At 40.1% G+C, this 17,484-nt stretch overlaps 1 non-coding gene across 1 annotated transcript; it reads right to left on the bottom strand.

Annotated features, from left to right (window-relative positions):
• Window positions 1–469: 469 nt before the first annotated feature.
• On the bottom strand, window positions 470–542 carry TRNAK-UUU (transfer RNA lysine (anticodon UUU)). The gene has a single exon. It is a non-coding gene; the product is annotated as a tRNA-Lys (tRNA).
• Between the last annotated feature and the right edge of the window lie 16,942 nt (window positions 543–17,484).

The following is a 17,484-nucleotide window of genomic DNA, read 5'->3' on the forward strand; positions in this document are numbered from 1 at the left end:
CAGCGGTCGTCGACGCGCCGACAGGAGCCCTGACCTCCGCCACTGAGTTCTGCGCTCAACTTCAAGAACCTTTGCGTCTGTCGCACGCGGGCTCGACGCGGAAGCACTCGGCAGCTTCGGAAAAGTTTGATCCCTTTACTTCTTGTTTCTGTGCGTAAAACACAAGGTCATGTCGTGTTCAAAGATGGCGCTACTGTACCGTGGTTTTACTGTAATGTGATTTTTTATTAACAACTCAAATTTTTGTTGGTTTAATTGTTTATTTAAACGATTTAAAAAAATATTACGTAATAATATTTAAATAAGTAAAACTAAAATAAATTTAAGTATGTGAAAATATTTAACAATTAATAAAAATAATTATTACAAACAACTAACAAATGTTTATACCGGAAAATATATTTTAGCTTAATTACATAAACAAAACATAAAACATAAACATAACAATAAAATAGACAAAAAATTGTGCCGCCCGAACAGGGACTTGAACCCTGGACCCTTGGATTAAAAGTCCAATGCTCTACCGACTGAGCTATCCGGGCTCTGCATAGATTTGTTAAATAAGGATTCTAAAGACAAAACATCTGCGTATTACACATTGAACTAAATTTTTATAATTTTTATTGAGCTCGACAAACACGCCGTCCTTACGGTGCAGACTCTGTCAGTTCGAAGTAGATTCGGAGAGTGTGAACGCACACGGAATGCCTTTAATTTTGATATTGGCTCGCGCTGAAGTCATTAAAACGAAACGGCGCTTTTTTTTTAAATGAAGAACGATAATAACGATGCGGAATATTTTGGTAAACCAAGCTAAATGTTCAAAGTTTTTTTGGAAAATTTTAATATTTATGCCCTTGGAAAACATACTACAATAAAAATATTTTTTCACGTTTGATTATTATCAAATATATTCTCGGAACCTATTTATAACGATATATAATATACACACGAGTATATTAAAAAAGTGATCACGTAATAATTTAAAGCAATTGGAGGCATTTACAATGTTTCGCGGTTGTCCAGAATCCGCGCGAGACTGAATGCAGCAGCTGCGGCGAGGCATTTAGTATTTTAACCGTTGGTGTAGTGCTTTGTATGTGTTTGGAATAGTAGGAGACAAGTGAAGGCTTACAAGGAAATTCGTGTGTTTGAAGTCTTCAAATAAAAAGAAAGAGGTAACAGGGAAAAGCCAAGCATTAGCAACCGAGGAAGCCGAATTTCGGCCTTCTCGGAATTATAGACGAGCGACAGACCCGAGCCGGGGTCCCCTCGTGTGAGTCTTACACTCCTTCTTCTTCCCCCTCACCGCCCCAGGTCCTCAAACCCGCGCAATCTTTCTGTGTGTGTTCCTGACAGACCTGCGCACAAATACTCAGTCGACCTCGTCGCAGTCCGGACCGGTGTATTTTGTTGTACGCTGATCGAATCCACAGGGAGAGTACATTATTAATCTTAGTTACTAATCTACGTACATAAAAATTAATGTTTAATTCTCTTGGTCAGGCAACTTGTGAACGAACATACCTATTTCGTTCATTTTTTTTATAAACCTTCTTATAAAATAGATGCCTCTAATGATAAAAGAAATAGAAGAAGTCGTATACATTTAAATTTTACAAAATATGACGCAATAGTTAATGTCAAACTTGACACATATTTGACAAGTGTGAACTTCGCGCGTTTGACATTTCGCTTTGAAGTTCGAGCGTTTGATAGTTTCCGCGTTGCATATTGGTATTGTCGGTCCATAGCTGCGCTGGTCACTCAATTATTTTATTTATTTGACATTTAATGATTAAATAAAGTGATCGCTGTCAAATATATCACGTATGACAATCATTTATATTTTCTAATAGTATACACAGGGCTTATAGCTTTTTATCCGTACAAAGTCCGGCGGGACAGCTTGTATGATTTGCTTTTAGTGCACTTGTAAATAAATTATCGATACCACAGCATCGGGACAGTTTCGCTGTTAGTTAGTAGCTGTAGTATTAGTTCGTTAATAAATGAAATAAAACAAACTTAATGACTCTTCTGAGTTCCATTTGTCACAGTCCCGCAATGTCGAAGGCATTTACAGATTATATTAACATATGATTGACCGGCATTCTCGTTTGTCTCTGCGTTTACTCCGATCACTGTTTATTCATTTATTTAAACAGATAAAACCGATTTCCAAAGTGCGCTATTGAAGCTATTTATAACTTAAAAGTTAAAAACATCACTGAAAGATATGTTGACACAAATTATAATTGTAACCGTTACTTCTCAAAACATATATAATAACATTATTTATGCGCAAAAATTAACTGAGTTAAAGATAGCGTCAGATACAACGAATAATAATGAACTCGTGGCGCTTCGATTTCAATTTCAAACCGTTAACAAATCCTTCGAGGGTCTCAGTATATTCCACACAAACAGTCTTACGACATATCTGAGGCGTTTTTTTTTTGTTTTTAATCTGAAATTCAAGAAATATTATTAAATAAATCTTATCGACGCATTCAAGAGTTTTTGATGGATCGACACGCGGGGAACTTGTTTTCTTGACTCATTTACATGATCATGATCTAAATACATAGATATATACATCAGACATTTGTAAATTTAGTTTAAAAAAACAACTATTAAGTTTCTGGCCGCGTCTTCCCAGCAGATCAGCGCTCCGAGCCGGTGGCAGCCAACTGCTTATAATGTTAAAATGATCGATAATACAAAGGCGCGTGCTTAAAAATGCCCACTTGAATAAAGATATGTTGAATTTGTAATTTGTTGTTCAAGTCCCGATGTTCACCTGTCATTAACCCGATTTACACGGACATACAATTTTGTTTACGGTTTTATTACAATCAGGAAAATAGGGGATAAAATACTGCGAGGAAGTTTTCCTGTTCACTGGGCTGATCTAGGTAAGGCTACGACAGAACTCTCTAATACAACTGCTAGAAGGAAAATAGAAGACAGGGTGGCATGAAAGCAACTCGTCATCGTGACGGATTTAAATAAGGAAAAAACTATTGAGAATTTCTAATGCGGACAGTAAAATTCCTCGGCACGAGGAAACTTTTGAAGTAAATTAAAGTTTGCGTTGATGAATCTCATTGTATATGTCTATTATTTGAGTTTTCATTTAATTAATAAGGTTAATAAGAAACACATGCCGGCGAAATTCTTTTGTACATCTTATTTGAAAAAAAGTTGTATTCATTAGCTGGTCGTTCAACGAGTCATGGATAGAACTATACTAGGGATATCTACAAGATTGTATGATTGTACGTGATCAATTTGGAAATCATTTTTATTTTTATTTGAAGGATGCCACCGAGCAGCTCGATTTGATTTCTAATTTCTTTCAAGTTGTTCCCTTGTGGCATCAGGTGGCATACTCTTAACGTACACTAGTGATAAAAGACACGTTGCAATTAATTAAGAAAAATCTAAGATACACTGCAAGCGGTTTGACATGTAGTTGTGAATATAAATTTACGTAAGATCCATTCATTTGCAACAATTACTTTTTTATGAATTTCTTAGAAGCTGCTAATATGATGATGATCTATAATGATAATAATTATGTTAGCATTTACTTGATAGAATTGAATACGAAGCAATAAAAGGTTTGAATCACCAGACTCCGCTTGATCGAGCCAAGAGTACAATAAGCAGAATTTACACGCGTGTCATTTAAAAAGTTTAATAACTTAAATCACGAAACAAATTGTATTACTTTTTTAAGTGATCTGTGAAGGATGGTTGCAAAAGTGATTCACTCTTTTTTAGGAACAAGCCTCTGTACGTCTTGCTGCCGTCGCGTGGCGGACAACAATTTGAGCGCAAGCGATTGTCTCCTGACGCGCGTTCTGCGCTGTACAGCAACAATGAAATGACATTTTTTATGAACAAGTAATAAATAATTTATAACTCTAACTAAATGTTCACACAGACTTTGTACGCATTTCAACAAAAAATTATTAGTGTTACATATTTCAGAATGGCTACTTTATGTATTTATTGAATGTGATAAAAGAAGTTAATTAAATAGCGCGTGTACTGCTAAACGCCCAAAGTTCAGCACGAGCAGCAAAAAGTGACAATAGTCATTTTATTTTCTTATGATTTTAATTTCCTGTGTAACGTTTTTTTTTATATTAGAGCCTATTTTATTTATATTAGAGGAATGATATCTATAAAGTCGTCTTCAAGTAATGGTGTGACAAAGGAAAAGAAGGATTTTTTTATCTAGATAAGGCAGCGGTCAGGGCCCCCCCGACGCCTGGTCCTTGGGCGAGCTGCGGCCGGGGGCGGCCGGGGGCGGCACGTGGCGGCGGCGCGTGGCGCCTTATCGCCGCTTTTATGCGGCACTCGGCACTCGGCACTCGGCACTCCAAATAACTGAAATACCTCGACGTTAACTCGGAACGCTTTGGTTTTAACGGCGCACTTTATCTGATCGCGGACCGCGCCGCTGCAGCACAGCTTCAACACGCCACACACGCGCGAAACGTTTTACACCGAGTTGAGTTGTCAAGTGGAAAAGACGGAGAATCGAAAATATTCATTTTCTTCTTCTTCCATTCTCTTGGTCATCCGATGCATACATACAGAGCCATAAGAGCACACTTTGTTTGAAACCAAAATCATGTGAAGGTCTCCTGCAGTCGTTCACAAGAACGATACTAACACAACTCAACTTAAAATAAGACCACAAGGATTGCAAACAAACCGAGTGGAATTTTGTTTGTACAACTTTTACAAATCTCGTGTTAGAGTAATAAGAACAGTTGCGTTATTGCTTCAAAATCCTTTACATTTTAAAAGGATATTTTACTATCGCCTTTAATGAAAAAGCATTGCCCTTTATTTTGTTTTCAGTAATTAAAAAAAAACGCACACGGAGACGGTCACTCTCGCAATTGATCCAGGAAATAAATGAAGAATGTGAAGATCCAAAGAGGAACGAGAGCAGCAAATGGCGAGCAGAACATGTGCAGCAGCTGTGACAATCTGTCTCGCTCGCTCTGGAATGGAGATCACAGAGCGGCATGGGCAGCGTTGCTCGTTAATCCAGAACGTGGGCTAGCGGCCGTTTTGAAGCCGTCGGAAGATACTGGATGCGATCCGCTTCCGACCGCTTCCTTTCGGGTATCTGTGCGGTATACCTATCTCCATCCATGTATGTCCTATGGCTGAAATGACAGTGGTGTGGGTGCATAGTTTATTTAAACTGGCAGACGCGTACCCTTTACATTTCCATTGTGATCGATTACACGTACCGATAGTTATAATGTGCTGACATGACCCAAATACCATGAAAGTCGCTGTCGAAGCCGTGGATTATCGTAACGATTAAGAAAGAGAGTCGGATGCGTCCATGAAAGTGAGTTCAAGTCGATGCTGCATCGAATGCGAAGAGTTATAAAAAAGTCGTTTTTTTTTGTCAAAGACATACGTATTTTACCCGGAAGCATTTCCAGCTCCATAGACCGACTGCCCAAGGACTGCCGAAAGGCTGGCTAGGACTGACCAGCATTCTGTTCCAGTGGTGTCCGAACCGTACCACAGCCCACTCGATTGCTATTAAGGAAATATCAAGAGAATTTATACAGACAGCATTCCCCTACTTCCGAAAGCGTTAGCTCTATAAAATGGTTTGTTCAAAGTAACTGCAGCAACACTGATATTGTGAATAGAGGAAAACCGTTGTCGGGAAAACAGTAGAAGTATTACTATAAGTTGTACTTAGAATGCACTAGAAATCATCTCGTGCATTCGACTTCAGCAGCTCTTCATGAAAAGTCGCATGCGACTTTTACCTCCAGTAGATTTAGTTGCTTCTGGGAGTTGAAGTCATTCTGCAGCAGTACCCGCAATGTTACGCTAGCTGCCGAGCGCATGTACCCGCATGTGCCCGCGTAGGCGATTGGGTGTGCCATCATGCACCATGCACTGAATTCGTCGCTGTTGAATTTGTTGAAGGTATTTTGACATGTCCTTCGTATTGGACGTGCCGTGTGCCGATTGGTATTTACAGCTTCACCGAGCTTAAAGGAGTAGAGCGGTAATGTGGCATACAGCGTAGCGTTACGCAGAGATAGATATGACGACGTCGGCGGGCTGGAGGTGCGGGGTGCGGGGCGCGGGGCGCGCGGCAGCTCATTAGTGACCCGATGGGCCATTAAAGACATTGCAATTATACAATGATCCGCTTCCTGCAGCGCCAGGGCCAAGATCATCATGCGAGTGTTTACGCCGCGGCGCCGCGTGTGCGGCCTCGACTGTGTCTGACGCTCATCTATGCCTCATTACGACTTATCAAATATTTCAATAGCTGTGACGTGTTACGAAATTCCACGCGCGCAGATCTCGGCAGCTCCCCCCTCTTTCTACGTAAACTTGACGTAATAACCCGTTGAACCGAAACGAAACGATAAAACTAATTTATATTCACTATTTGCCTTCAGCCTAACTTACAATTGTCACCCAAACACGCGGCGCGTAGGCGCTCCGACGTCACGGCCGGTGTTGCCAGCTCGCGGCGGTAAAAATAACCGATGCACTTCCTCTTCCTTGTGAACTTTAGAAAACTTCCTCCTCAAATCTAAACTTACTTTTGTTGATGGGTAATGAAGGTCATGCTAATAGGATGCTGGCTAAATCGGAAGACATGGACGCCTTGAAATAAAAGTAACAAAGTGCAATGTTATCAAAAGAGATATTTTTAAAATATCTTATCTTTTACCAGTTTCTTCGTACTGCCACAGACAGAAACAAATTTTTGTGGTTCGTACAACTCTCATAGTGCACGCTGACACTGGGCATAGCGTTTCCGCAGCGTCTAATTTGTTACTTCGTATGTTATCTGTCGATGTTCGGTGTTAACGACAAACTTAGTGACTGAAAATTAATTGTTGTTGACTGTTTACAATAACAAAATTATAAAAGCTCGTAGCAGAATTAAGCCCGCAATAAGTTAAATCAATTTTGTTATTGAAATGTCTTCCATTTTGAGTCGTGTAGGACTTTAGTTGCTGTAAACTGTAAATGTCATTTAATTACATTATAACATACACATTCAATTACACTAAGTGCTGCTTTAGATTTTGCCAAATATTATATAGCAAAAGAAGTTAAAAATAGATATACAAGCATCGCACCAAAATTTTCTTTTGTGAAATATACTAGCATAGGCTATTAACAAAAAGACACTACGTTATAAAATTTTTTGTCGTATATTACGTCATAGTTAAGCAACAAACTTATATGAATAATAATATAACTGGAAATTAATTATTGTAGTCTTTAGATTCTAACATTTTTTTCAAATCACTTAACTTTATGTGTCAATGGATAAATTGCATAAATTTTATTAAAAGCGCAGTAGCTGACAACACAGGCGCAGCTTCACGCTAATCGGTGACAGTTCACGGGCAATTTGGCGGGAAATGCGGAAGGCTAACCGCTCGGCCTCGCAGCTTCCGCAACAAACAAAAACCTACCGACAGCGCAGGAACCACGCCGCGGCGTCCTGCACGCGCCCAACAGTGGACAAAGGGCCCGAGTTAGACACGGGTGTAGTGCCTGAGAGTCCGGCACGTGCGAACATCACTATTGAATAACTGAAAAGAGATATAGTATAACTAAACTAAGCCCAGCAGTGAACACCTTATTATTGAAACGAAGTTTATCTAAATTCATTATTATTATAATTAGTTAGACGATAACTAATATAAAGCGTACTGATTAGAAATTGATAATATGCGATTGATCTGTATTCGAACTTTAGGTTTTTTTTTCTGTGACGGAAGGTAACCTTTTTTTTAATGACATATAAATATTCCACGAATTGAAAGTAACAGGACGATAAGGGCATCTAGCCCAGACGACTTCTCAAAGCCACTTTTTGTTCCAGCTAGTTCGGCTCGGACCATTACTTAGACCATTACTTAGTTTATCACTTGAAAGAACAGTAACTTATACTTTTGTGTTTTAGAAATTGATGTTATCTATATGAACAAGCTATGATGAAGGTAAATATAGGTTTTGTAGTATTCAATTTGTACAAGTGACATTTACACGTCACTTGCATAAATGTTATTGTATGATACGTACGACATCTAGCGGCTATTATATGAACTACCACGTACATTAACTAAATATGTTACAGCGTGATTGTAGCTTCTAACACTAGATGACACTTTTTAATATTTTGGTAAAGAAATCTGAAACCAATTTATGTGATTTATAAAATAAAATCTGTACATGTAATATATGGTACATCAACGTAACAGAAGCAGCTGCTGCATTCCCTTATTTATTCTTTTGCCGGTAGCGTACAACGGGCACCGCGTAGGTTAATTAGACTCCCATTTCATATGTTAAGTATTCACTTTGTTACTTTATGTAAAACAGCAAACGTCGACCGTCCTATCGGGTGCGCGTTGTGTGACCTACATCTTGGTTATTAAATTGTACGCGAGGTGACAATGGCTGCGAGAAATCTCCTCACAAAGGGCACCCGCCATTAACGTTCGGCGTTGCGTCACGCTTCCGTGTTTTCGTTTCTCGGTAAAGTTTTATTCACTCAAGTCACTTAAATCGACAAAAAACACAAATTAACACCCAGCCATGACCTCCGACATCCGCTCTCAAAAGGCGCTGCCCGAATTGACAAGAGTTATTAATGCCTCTGAACTGTTTTTCTTTTCACAATTTTTTAAATAATGGGCATTGTCTTTCTTTATATCCCATTATGCAAAAAGATACCAAAAAGGCAAATAAATTGCAGAACAAAACTCACCTCATTAATACACAGCTCCTTGGTACTAGACCGTCATGCACTTGGTATGACCACACCGCCATCTACCGAACAGAGGCGACATTATAACATTCAACAAATTAACGATCTCGCCGATATTATCTAACCACATTCAGTGTTAATTGCCGCGCGGCGGTCGCAGATATACGGGTGCTCAGCATACACTATCGCAGCCGCGAGCTGCCGGCCCCACGCGGCTGAGTCACGCTGCATGCTGTCGGCACTGCATCTGCAAGAACATATTGACACAACGTATCTATCAATAGGTGTATTTTACAATCGCGAGGGACTTTTTTCTGGTTTGTAATTCAGAGTTGATGGCTTTGCTCTTCATAATATTTCAGTCCTTGTATGCTTTGTCGTTGTCACCTGAGTCTGCTATCAAAATAGATACGGTCACGTAAATCTGTGCTTCGATTTCAAGGCGCTGTTGTATGGAAAGTTACTTGTCTAATGAGTTTGCAGCATTGAATATGTTGCGCTTGGAATGCAGGCGTGCCTTCACCACTTCAATTCATAGCAAATAACGTTACGTAGTTTGTTCAACGAAGTTTGTTTTCACAACGTGAGAATGAACTTCAAGAGACACTCGCTAGATAAGAGGCGTCACAAAAAGTTTCCTTTTACAGCTGTCATGTTATCCTAGTGGGCGCCAATCTGTCTCGGTAGGTAACTCAACCCAAGTTTAATGAATCTACCACCAAGAAGCCATAAAACTTATAAGATCATCATAGTTTCTGTCGCAGGACATCTACAGCTGGTCATATATCTCTCTCATAGATTTCCAATACGACCGGTAATAACCGGCCTGCATTCACCCTCTTTCTTTTCACCTTGACAAGGTGGACTGACAACTACCTTGTGAAAATCCTGCGCTGCGCCTGCGGCTCCGTGGTCCGGCCGTAGTTATGGCACATCGGTAACCTGCCGCGTGCGCTGCGTGTTTTGCGTGCGCCACGTGGCCTGCTCGCCACCACTTCAACTTGCCAATGCGCTGGGCCAATTTTATATCATTCAGTTTTTTATTAATTTGTATGTGCAAGTGTTGCTGACGTCGAACGCATATGTTCCCCTACCTCTGACGTCGGTTTGGCTATTACCTTCCATTTATTTGTGTCATTTCCCACTTTGGTCCACTTGTTGTGATCGCTCGTGCACGAGAAGGGAATGATAGTAAAAAGCGATTTGATATAAACTGGCGTCAAATACATGAAGCTACGAAGTCCTCAATCGCGCGATGGCTCGAGAAGAACTCACAACAAATCTATTCAGGTTTTCGTTTTAGTACGTACGTATTCTTTTCCGTGTTGTATTATAAGTTAAAAATATTTACTGGCTGTTGTAGGATTGTTCTACTGGTTTTCGTTTGGTACTTTATAAATAGTTGCTGGTTAATTTTGTAACGTAAGGAAGATTACTGTAAAGGCGTGTGGTCGCCTACAAAGGTTTCGACAATTTTGCAGAGCCTACACTAACTTTTACTACTACTTGTACTAACTTTTCTGTGCGTTGCCAAAAACTTGGATGGTGCACTGCGCGGGGAGCGGCGGGCGGTGACGTCACGCAGCGGCCGCCAAGGAGTCCCCCGAGCGGGCGTGCGCGCCATGCTAATGCGGCATTAGGACGCGGCCACGCGCGGCTCGAGGTTTTTCCCTTCGATTTGTGGGTCAGAGGCCCGTGGCGGCCACGTTATCTAACGCCGAAGGAAGCGCAGTGCTGCCCGCGATGAAGTAACATAGTGCGGATAAATCTTTCAAGTCTGTATTTATTTGGGAGCAATGTATTAAGTGTTCATTTCTGTCCCTCAGAATCTAGCCTGGCACCTAGGATATCGACATCTTGTTATTGATTTATCAGTAATATTTGGCATGTATGATACTGGGCAGACCTTCCGTCCTGGAGGCAGTTTGGATGTACTTGAAACGATACCCAACTGCATAGTCATAACAAAGCGACACTGTGCCGTCTGGAACATACGATAAAGTGCTGTGATAGTTTCGTAGCTTTGTCATTAGACTCGCAACAAGCTGAAAATTATAAAACCACTTTGTGAGCGAGGATAATCTTCTGTATATAACATTTACTTTCCTCTGGAGTCTGTTAAATAAGTGCAGTTTCTATTTCTTGTAAAGTTTCACTAAGGCCTTGCATCGAAGTGAAGCGGGCTGCGCTGTCCTGTGCTAGTCCGGCGCGCGGGCTCTCCGGCGCGGTCACGCGGCTCCTCTTGTCTTCACTTCGGAGCTCCTATTCATTTCCTGTTTACTTGTATTCACCGATTATCATGACGTATAAATGTATGTTATACAAATGCACCTGTCAACAAGTGAATTAAGGTTCTAATTCTAATTACAAACAACGCCATCGATGGCGTTATTGACACACCCAGAAGTGTGAAACTGCGAACAGTAATATTTTCTTTTGATATCTCTGTCGAAATTTCTATACGTATGCTTTGTCAGGGTGGATACAGTGTTATGTAGAACTCTCTCCTACTAAAACCACAGGTGTGGTTGTACTCAAAGGTCTGGGGCAGTCTCGGGGTCTCGGGCGGAACTCAATTGTACCTCTGTGCCGTTATAAAGAAAAAAATATATATTTATAATAAAAATGGGTAGTGGCAACAAAAAGCAATAGGAAGAAAAGTATGTATATATTTAATTAACTAAGGGTAGTGGGCAGAAGGCCTGGTCTAATTTTACATCGCAGCTCGGTACTCCCCTGATGGTGGTGGTAGCCAGCCGCACGATCTCCCAGGACTGGTCAGGCGGCAGCAAGTCGAGAGCAGGGAGCGCCGGTAGGTTGCAGGATGTGTCGGTTCCGGTGCGAGGTTATATTTATTCCACCTCAAATAGTAGGTAATTTTAAGTGGAAAACCCGCAGTTTAAAACTCGCAGTGTAAAACTTGCACCTGTGAATTAATGTCACAGTTATGATATACATATATAAATATATGTACAATTTGCTCCGTTGACAGTAAACCCGGAGATGTCTTGCGATGAAGGAAGGGCAGAAACCGAAAGCAGTTGATGTGATTGTTTACTGTCAGAACGGAGTTACAAAATGTAAAGCATGTAAAACAAGAATAGGAGAGGTAAACAAATAAACAAATTGAAAAGTAATAATGAATACATAATGATGGCACTATGGACACAGACAAAATGTTGAGCTCTAACTTATAGATAAATACTACTTAATATTAATGTCTTTATAATATTTGTTCAACACTTACCCCTTTGGGGTGCGAGGCGATGTAAAGATTGTGGCGTGAACTAAATGATGCCCAGAGAATGAATAGGACCAAGACGTGAATTTATAACGTAAATTCTAATTTGCCCCGGCGCGTGAGACGTCACGCAGCTGGTGTACGCAACCGACACAAAGAGTGTGCGTCGGTGCGTGAGACGACACCTAGCTAGTGAACGCGACCGAGGCCAGGATTCTTCTCCCGAGCACTGGTGTAAACTCTGTGTGCTGGTGCGCGGGCGCATTGGAATTTTTGTTATAAAAACAAAGATCCGTTAAACCAATAGCATGCTCCCACGACCCCACGCCACTTGAGACGTACCGTTACCCGCTAAGGGTTGAACAATTTTTTGCTGTATTGCGATTTATGGGACGTTTCTCGTGTTTATATTTTTTTTGGTTAAAATTTTAACTGAGATTTATGGGACGTTAACTTGCAACGTTACGCCTCCTTTCCAGCATGGCAGCAGTCTATGCCGCGACAACACGAGATGTTATCGCGTTGCTGTCTTCCCAGGTATGTTTTAAATAACGAAAACACCGCGTCTCCCCAAGTCTTTATTAGTCCTCTTCTGCCTTCTACGACGCACACGACACTGATCTTCTTTCAAAATCTCTACCAATAAAAAATATATACCAGCATTAATCTCTGCGTTAAATAACGCTTACAATGCGGCTTCCTATCTATATGTTGTCTGTTAGAGAAACGGTTGACTTTGTTGGCACGAAGTGACATCGTCAGATCAGACAGGCCGAGGCTTTGGCCGAAGCTTTGCTTTGACGAACACCATTAGTGTCGTGAGGTGGAAACATTATTACGTCTGACCCGTTTCCTTAATATTTTGCTTTTACTGTTCACATAAAGTTTACAAGTTTTCTTTCGTCCTTTTCAAAGCGGTCACCAGCGCTGCGTGCGACATTGCTATAATTTTGTTCACTGCGTTACTTTCTGAATTAACTGTTGCCACTATATTACGTTGACTCTTCGTCCAGCTGATTGCTTCTATATGTATATGTGTTATGTAATTAAGAAAAGGTTCCGTGAATCTCTTTCAAGGAGACGTCGCATTGTATACTTTCTCGATAAAGTCGTGCGGTGTTTATCTGTTTAATAATAGTTGCAGTCGGCGGTGTTTATTAAAAATAATTACAGCAATCACTCGGCGCTCAGGTGTAATCGTGTTGCGTGTAATTAGTCGGTGTAATCACTTACGTTCACAGCAGGGTACTACTTTTCTGAATGACATTTGCGAGTGCAGGCGATGAGCTGATAGCAGGGAAGGACGCAACTTCCCGAAAACAGAGATCAGCGCGCAGCATACGACCAAGTTGCTGAAAACATTTGTTTCATTAATTCACAATATTTTCTTCTTTGCGTATTTGTTCACTTTTATAAGTGATGAGGTGAATGCTAGTAGAAGATAAACTAACAGAAACTACAAAAAAATTGAGTTCTTATTTTCACATCACCACTCTCACAAACGCCTGCCAAGACGTAACGTCACTTAAACATGCTTTTCTTTGATTAACTCTTTAGATGTGCGTGATATTGATTAATCATACAGATTTTTCTGTCCCCAGTAATAGGAAGGTTTTTGGGTTTAAAAGAGCTATAACTGGTATCTTTGTGGGAGAAGTATGAAAAGTAAAGAGAGGCAGTCGCTGAAAATACCATTTCCTCTAATCGTAGTATATATAAAATGTATATCTACAAAAAACTAACAGAATTTTAAGCGAGAACCAAGCTTCATTCCACAACCGTGGATTGCAGTCGATCTTTGTTAGGCGTATTCTGTGTGATATATACATTGCCATTAAAACTGTGTACCTTAGTACAAAAAATAGAGATTATAGAAGTAATAGGTTATAGTTTGTTCCGTTTCACTGACAGGAAACTTGTGATGCACGAAATTTTGATGAAATATTTACAACTTAATTTTGTAATAATTATTTGTACAAGTCCACAGTTGACATTGAAGATTGAGGAAACCGTAGCCTCTACTGTGGAATATTTATGTTATGTATCATGAAAAATGAAAGTTATCATTTAGCAATTACTTGAAATTTATTACGTTTGGGTCAGTAATGGTAGTATGACAATACGAAAGACCAGGCCCTGCACAATGTCTTGGGAACTGTTACGGACGCCATTCCTGTTCCGCCATTGCTCACTGTCAAATACCTACTTCGCTTCAACCAAAAGTTGTGCGACAGAAACTTTGTAAACAATCAATAGGAATATTAAAGTCAGTTGTCGGAGCGGCTCGCTGAGTGGCTATGTGTTTTGGTACCTTCTGATAATGCTGGCCGCAGGGCAAGGGGGGGCGTAAAGGCCCAGAGGGAGGAGGGGAGAGGGTTTTGGAGCGTCGCGGCCGCACGTACGTCGCGTTAAACCATTTTTCGATTAATTAGACCGCACGCCACTAATTAACAATATCCGATGCCCCTCCTTCCTCTCTCTTGCCCCCCCTTGCCGCGCTAGTGACGCACGCGCCGATAACGCGCACACAAACAAACAAACGCTTGCGCCTACATAGAATAATGCAAATATAAATGTAATGGTTCCTTTGTATACGCTACGTGCAGCCATGTATCTCTAGCTTGTAACCCTTCATTCGACTTCTCTATTTTAAGAGTGGATAACAAATTATTTTCAATAATTCTTTACGTCGACATTATATTCAGAATCGGTGAAAAAGGTTGTGCTTGTAGATAGCACTAAAGTATAATGTATAAATAAATCATACCGCCAAAGCGGCACGTACCCGCATGCGGGCAGCGCAAGGCCGGTCACCGCGTAGAACTGCGAGGGCGGCCTGTGCCTTGTGATGGCCGCCCATCGGCCGACATCGTTGTGATGATGCACCGCCAAAACTACCCACTACATCACTAAATATTACATCAACGCTACACAATACCTACTGCAAGAAGACAATTTAAGTTAATATAACTTAGCTTATTTTAAAACTATTAAGTTTATTTACTTTATAATGAACGTGAATATGAGCAATGACACAAACAAACAGTTGTTGTCATTTCTGTCAATAGCGAGGCACTGCAAGGCGTAGGCCTCTCTGAAAGATGTGTATGGGGGGATATGCTTTAATTGCCTGGCGGGCAGATTGCCTATTGCAGAGTGGTGTCATGGCACGCAGACGTCGCGGCAACCGATCCTCTAGAAATATGTTTGTGAGCAGTAGCAATTCTTTAGAATTAATCCAACAAGTTTGAATTGTATACGATCGAGTTACCGGAATCGAACCCGCGACTTACGATCGCGATGCTCGGGCCTCCAGTGCCGAGCAACCACTGCGCACGCACCGTATTGGTGCTCTATTTAAAAACACAATGTTTTTCTGTAGCATAAACATATTGGTTTTAATTGACGTTAAATGACACGTGTTTAATTTAATCAAGGAAAAGAAAAAGTATTTACACTTTTATTCCTTTTTTTTTCTCTTCACAAGAATATTCCTCGTGTCTCGAAAATATGAAAGGAAAATTTCCATGTTTTTCTTCCGTGTTTTGCTCTCAGTCCTATTTTGGCTATACATTTCCCACAAAACGCACTTCCTTATTAAATAAAAGTGAGCATTTATTCACCTGTATATGTAGAATAAACTACAGTTTAATTTCCTTATTTAATGACCTAAAAATATTTCAGAAAATAGCTTTCTGAAATAGCTTTAGGCCATCAACCAAACCGCAGAGTTTGGCTTGTTAGATCAGGGCCCATGCGTCCAGATAAAGAGTGGTCACGCGTTATTAAATTTGTGATGTTTTAATTAGGCGCACAAAATACTTTTGTCATAATCGTCCGCTCAGCGGCGGGCCCGGCCCGCGCTGCCGATAACTGTTGGCTTGCGGACTAATTAGCTGCGCTCTTGTGGTTTACAGTCGACCGGCCAAATATTTTAGATTAAGAAAAGTATATACTGCGCTTCGAGAACCTTCGCCGGAAATGCGCGCTGACTTCAGTGCATAGTTAATCGAAGAAAAACAATAAAAATCAGTGTTTAAAGATTCCAAAGTGAGAATAAAATTTGGGAATGTCTGACTGTAAACAAGTTATTGTAATAAAGACATTTGGTATAGTGACTACAAAAAAAAAAACAAACTGGCTTTGTAGTGGGTTCTTCTCGAATCATAACTTAGTTGGAGGCCCTCTTTATTCTAATTCGGTCGATGTTATGAAACGCGAGCTCTTTTTGACGTCACATTCTTGTTACAACTTCTTGTAACTTTCATCGCAGACCTGTATACGTTTCGCAATGATGATTAGAGGAACTTTCGTATGATGAAATAAGCAATTCGTTGAATGTAATAAAATAGTACTCAGTAAGAAAAGGACCAATATTTAGCCACTTCCGCACATGCAGTGGTAGTCGTGCAATGAAATGCACCGCCCGCCAGCCCGCTGATAAATGCGTATGCGGCAAACAATGCAGTTTTTATTTATAGCAGTGTGAAGATTTTTCAAATTATACTTTACATGTTCCATAGCTGAGTTGAGTCAAAGTTGAGTGCTTTTACTTGAAAGTTGGCCGACTTCGTAAACTTAAACCATTCATTCAACCTCTTCATAGAATCCGCTTTCTTACAAATAACGTGCTGAAAATATTTTATCATTTGAAAGTGAAGGACTGCCACACCTGTTGCATGATCCTGAATCTCAAGGGACATCATTCACCAGCACCCATAGATATCTTTTTCCATCCATGTTTCTTGTAGGCTTGTTCTTTAAGGTTCTCGTACGCCGAGTCTTTGTTATTATCATAAGTTTAAATTCCCTTTACCATTTTGTCTTAGATCAGCCCATTAATTACTTTATCTATGGCGCCGATAGACTAGTGTACATTAGAACTTGTGGTCTATTTTTTAGTAGCAGAAGAAGGTGGTTACACCCTTTATAACAGTCTCTTGCACGCAAACTGTTACCAGCTGTAAACAATAAAAAGCCAAAATTCAAATAATAAAATTACCGAAATAATGAAAACATTTTTAATGAACCATATTTGACATTGATTACGAAACGTATTTGTGGCCAATTGACAGATAACTGGCATTTTGTGTGTTAACGCAACCATATTTAACTAATAAACACATGATGACGAATTTAAAATTAATTTAGTTGTAATATCATATTTGTAAACCTTTTGAAGAATCTAACTTCACCAAAGTAATTTATTAAGTGTCAATAAGATGGTGTTATTTAACGCCAATTGTTGTGATAAGTGTAGGATACTTCCCGGTCGGACCTTAACAGAATGAGTACTAAGTGTAATTTTATTGATGTTCTTGGAAAATTGCTTCGTCCGAACTATGATTCAATTGCTATTGCCACCAGCAAATATAAACAACCTTCAACTAATGATCTTAACTTTCTCTGCTATTTATGGTAATATTTTGTAGCCTAA

The sequence above is a fragment of the Battus philenor genome, unplaced genomic scaffold (genome assembly GCF_028537555.1).
Source record: "Battus philenor isolate CCGP_79_NKW_IND1 unplaced genomic scaffold, ilBatPhil1.0.hap1 SCAF_9, whole genome shotgun sequence".
In the NCBI taxonomy this organism is placed as follows: Eukaryota; Metazoa; Arthropoda; class Insecta; order Lepidoptera; family Papilionidae; genus Battus; species Battus philenor.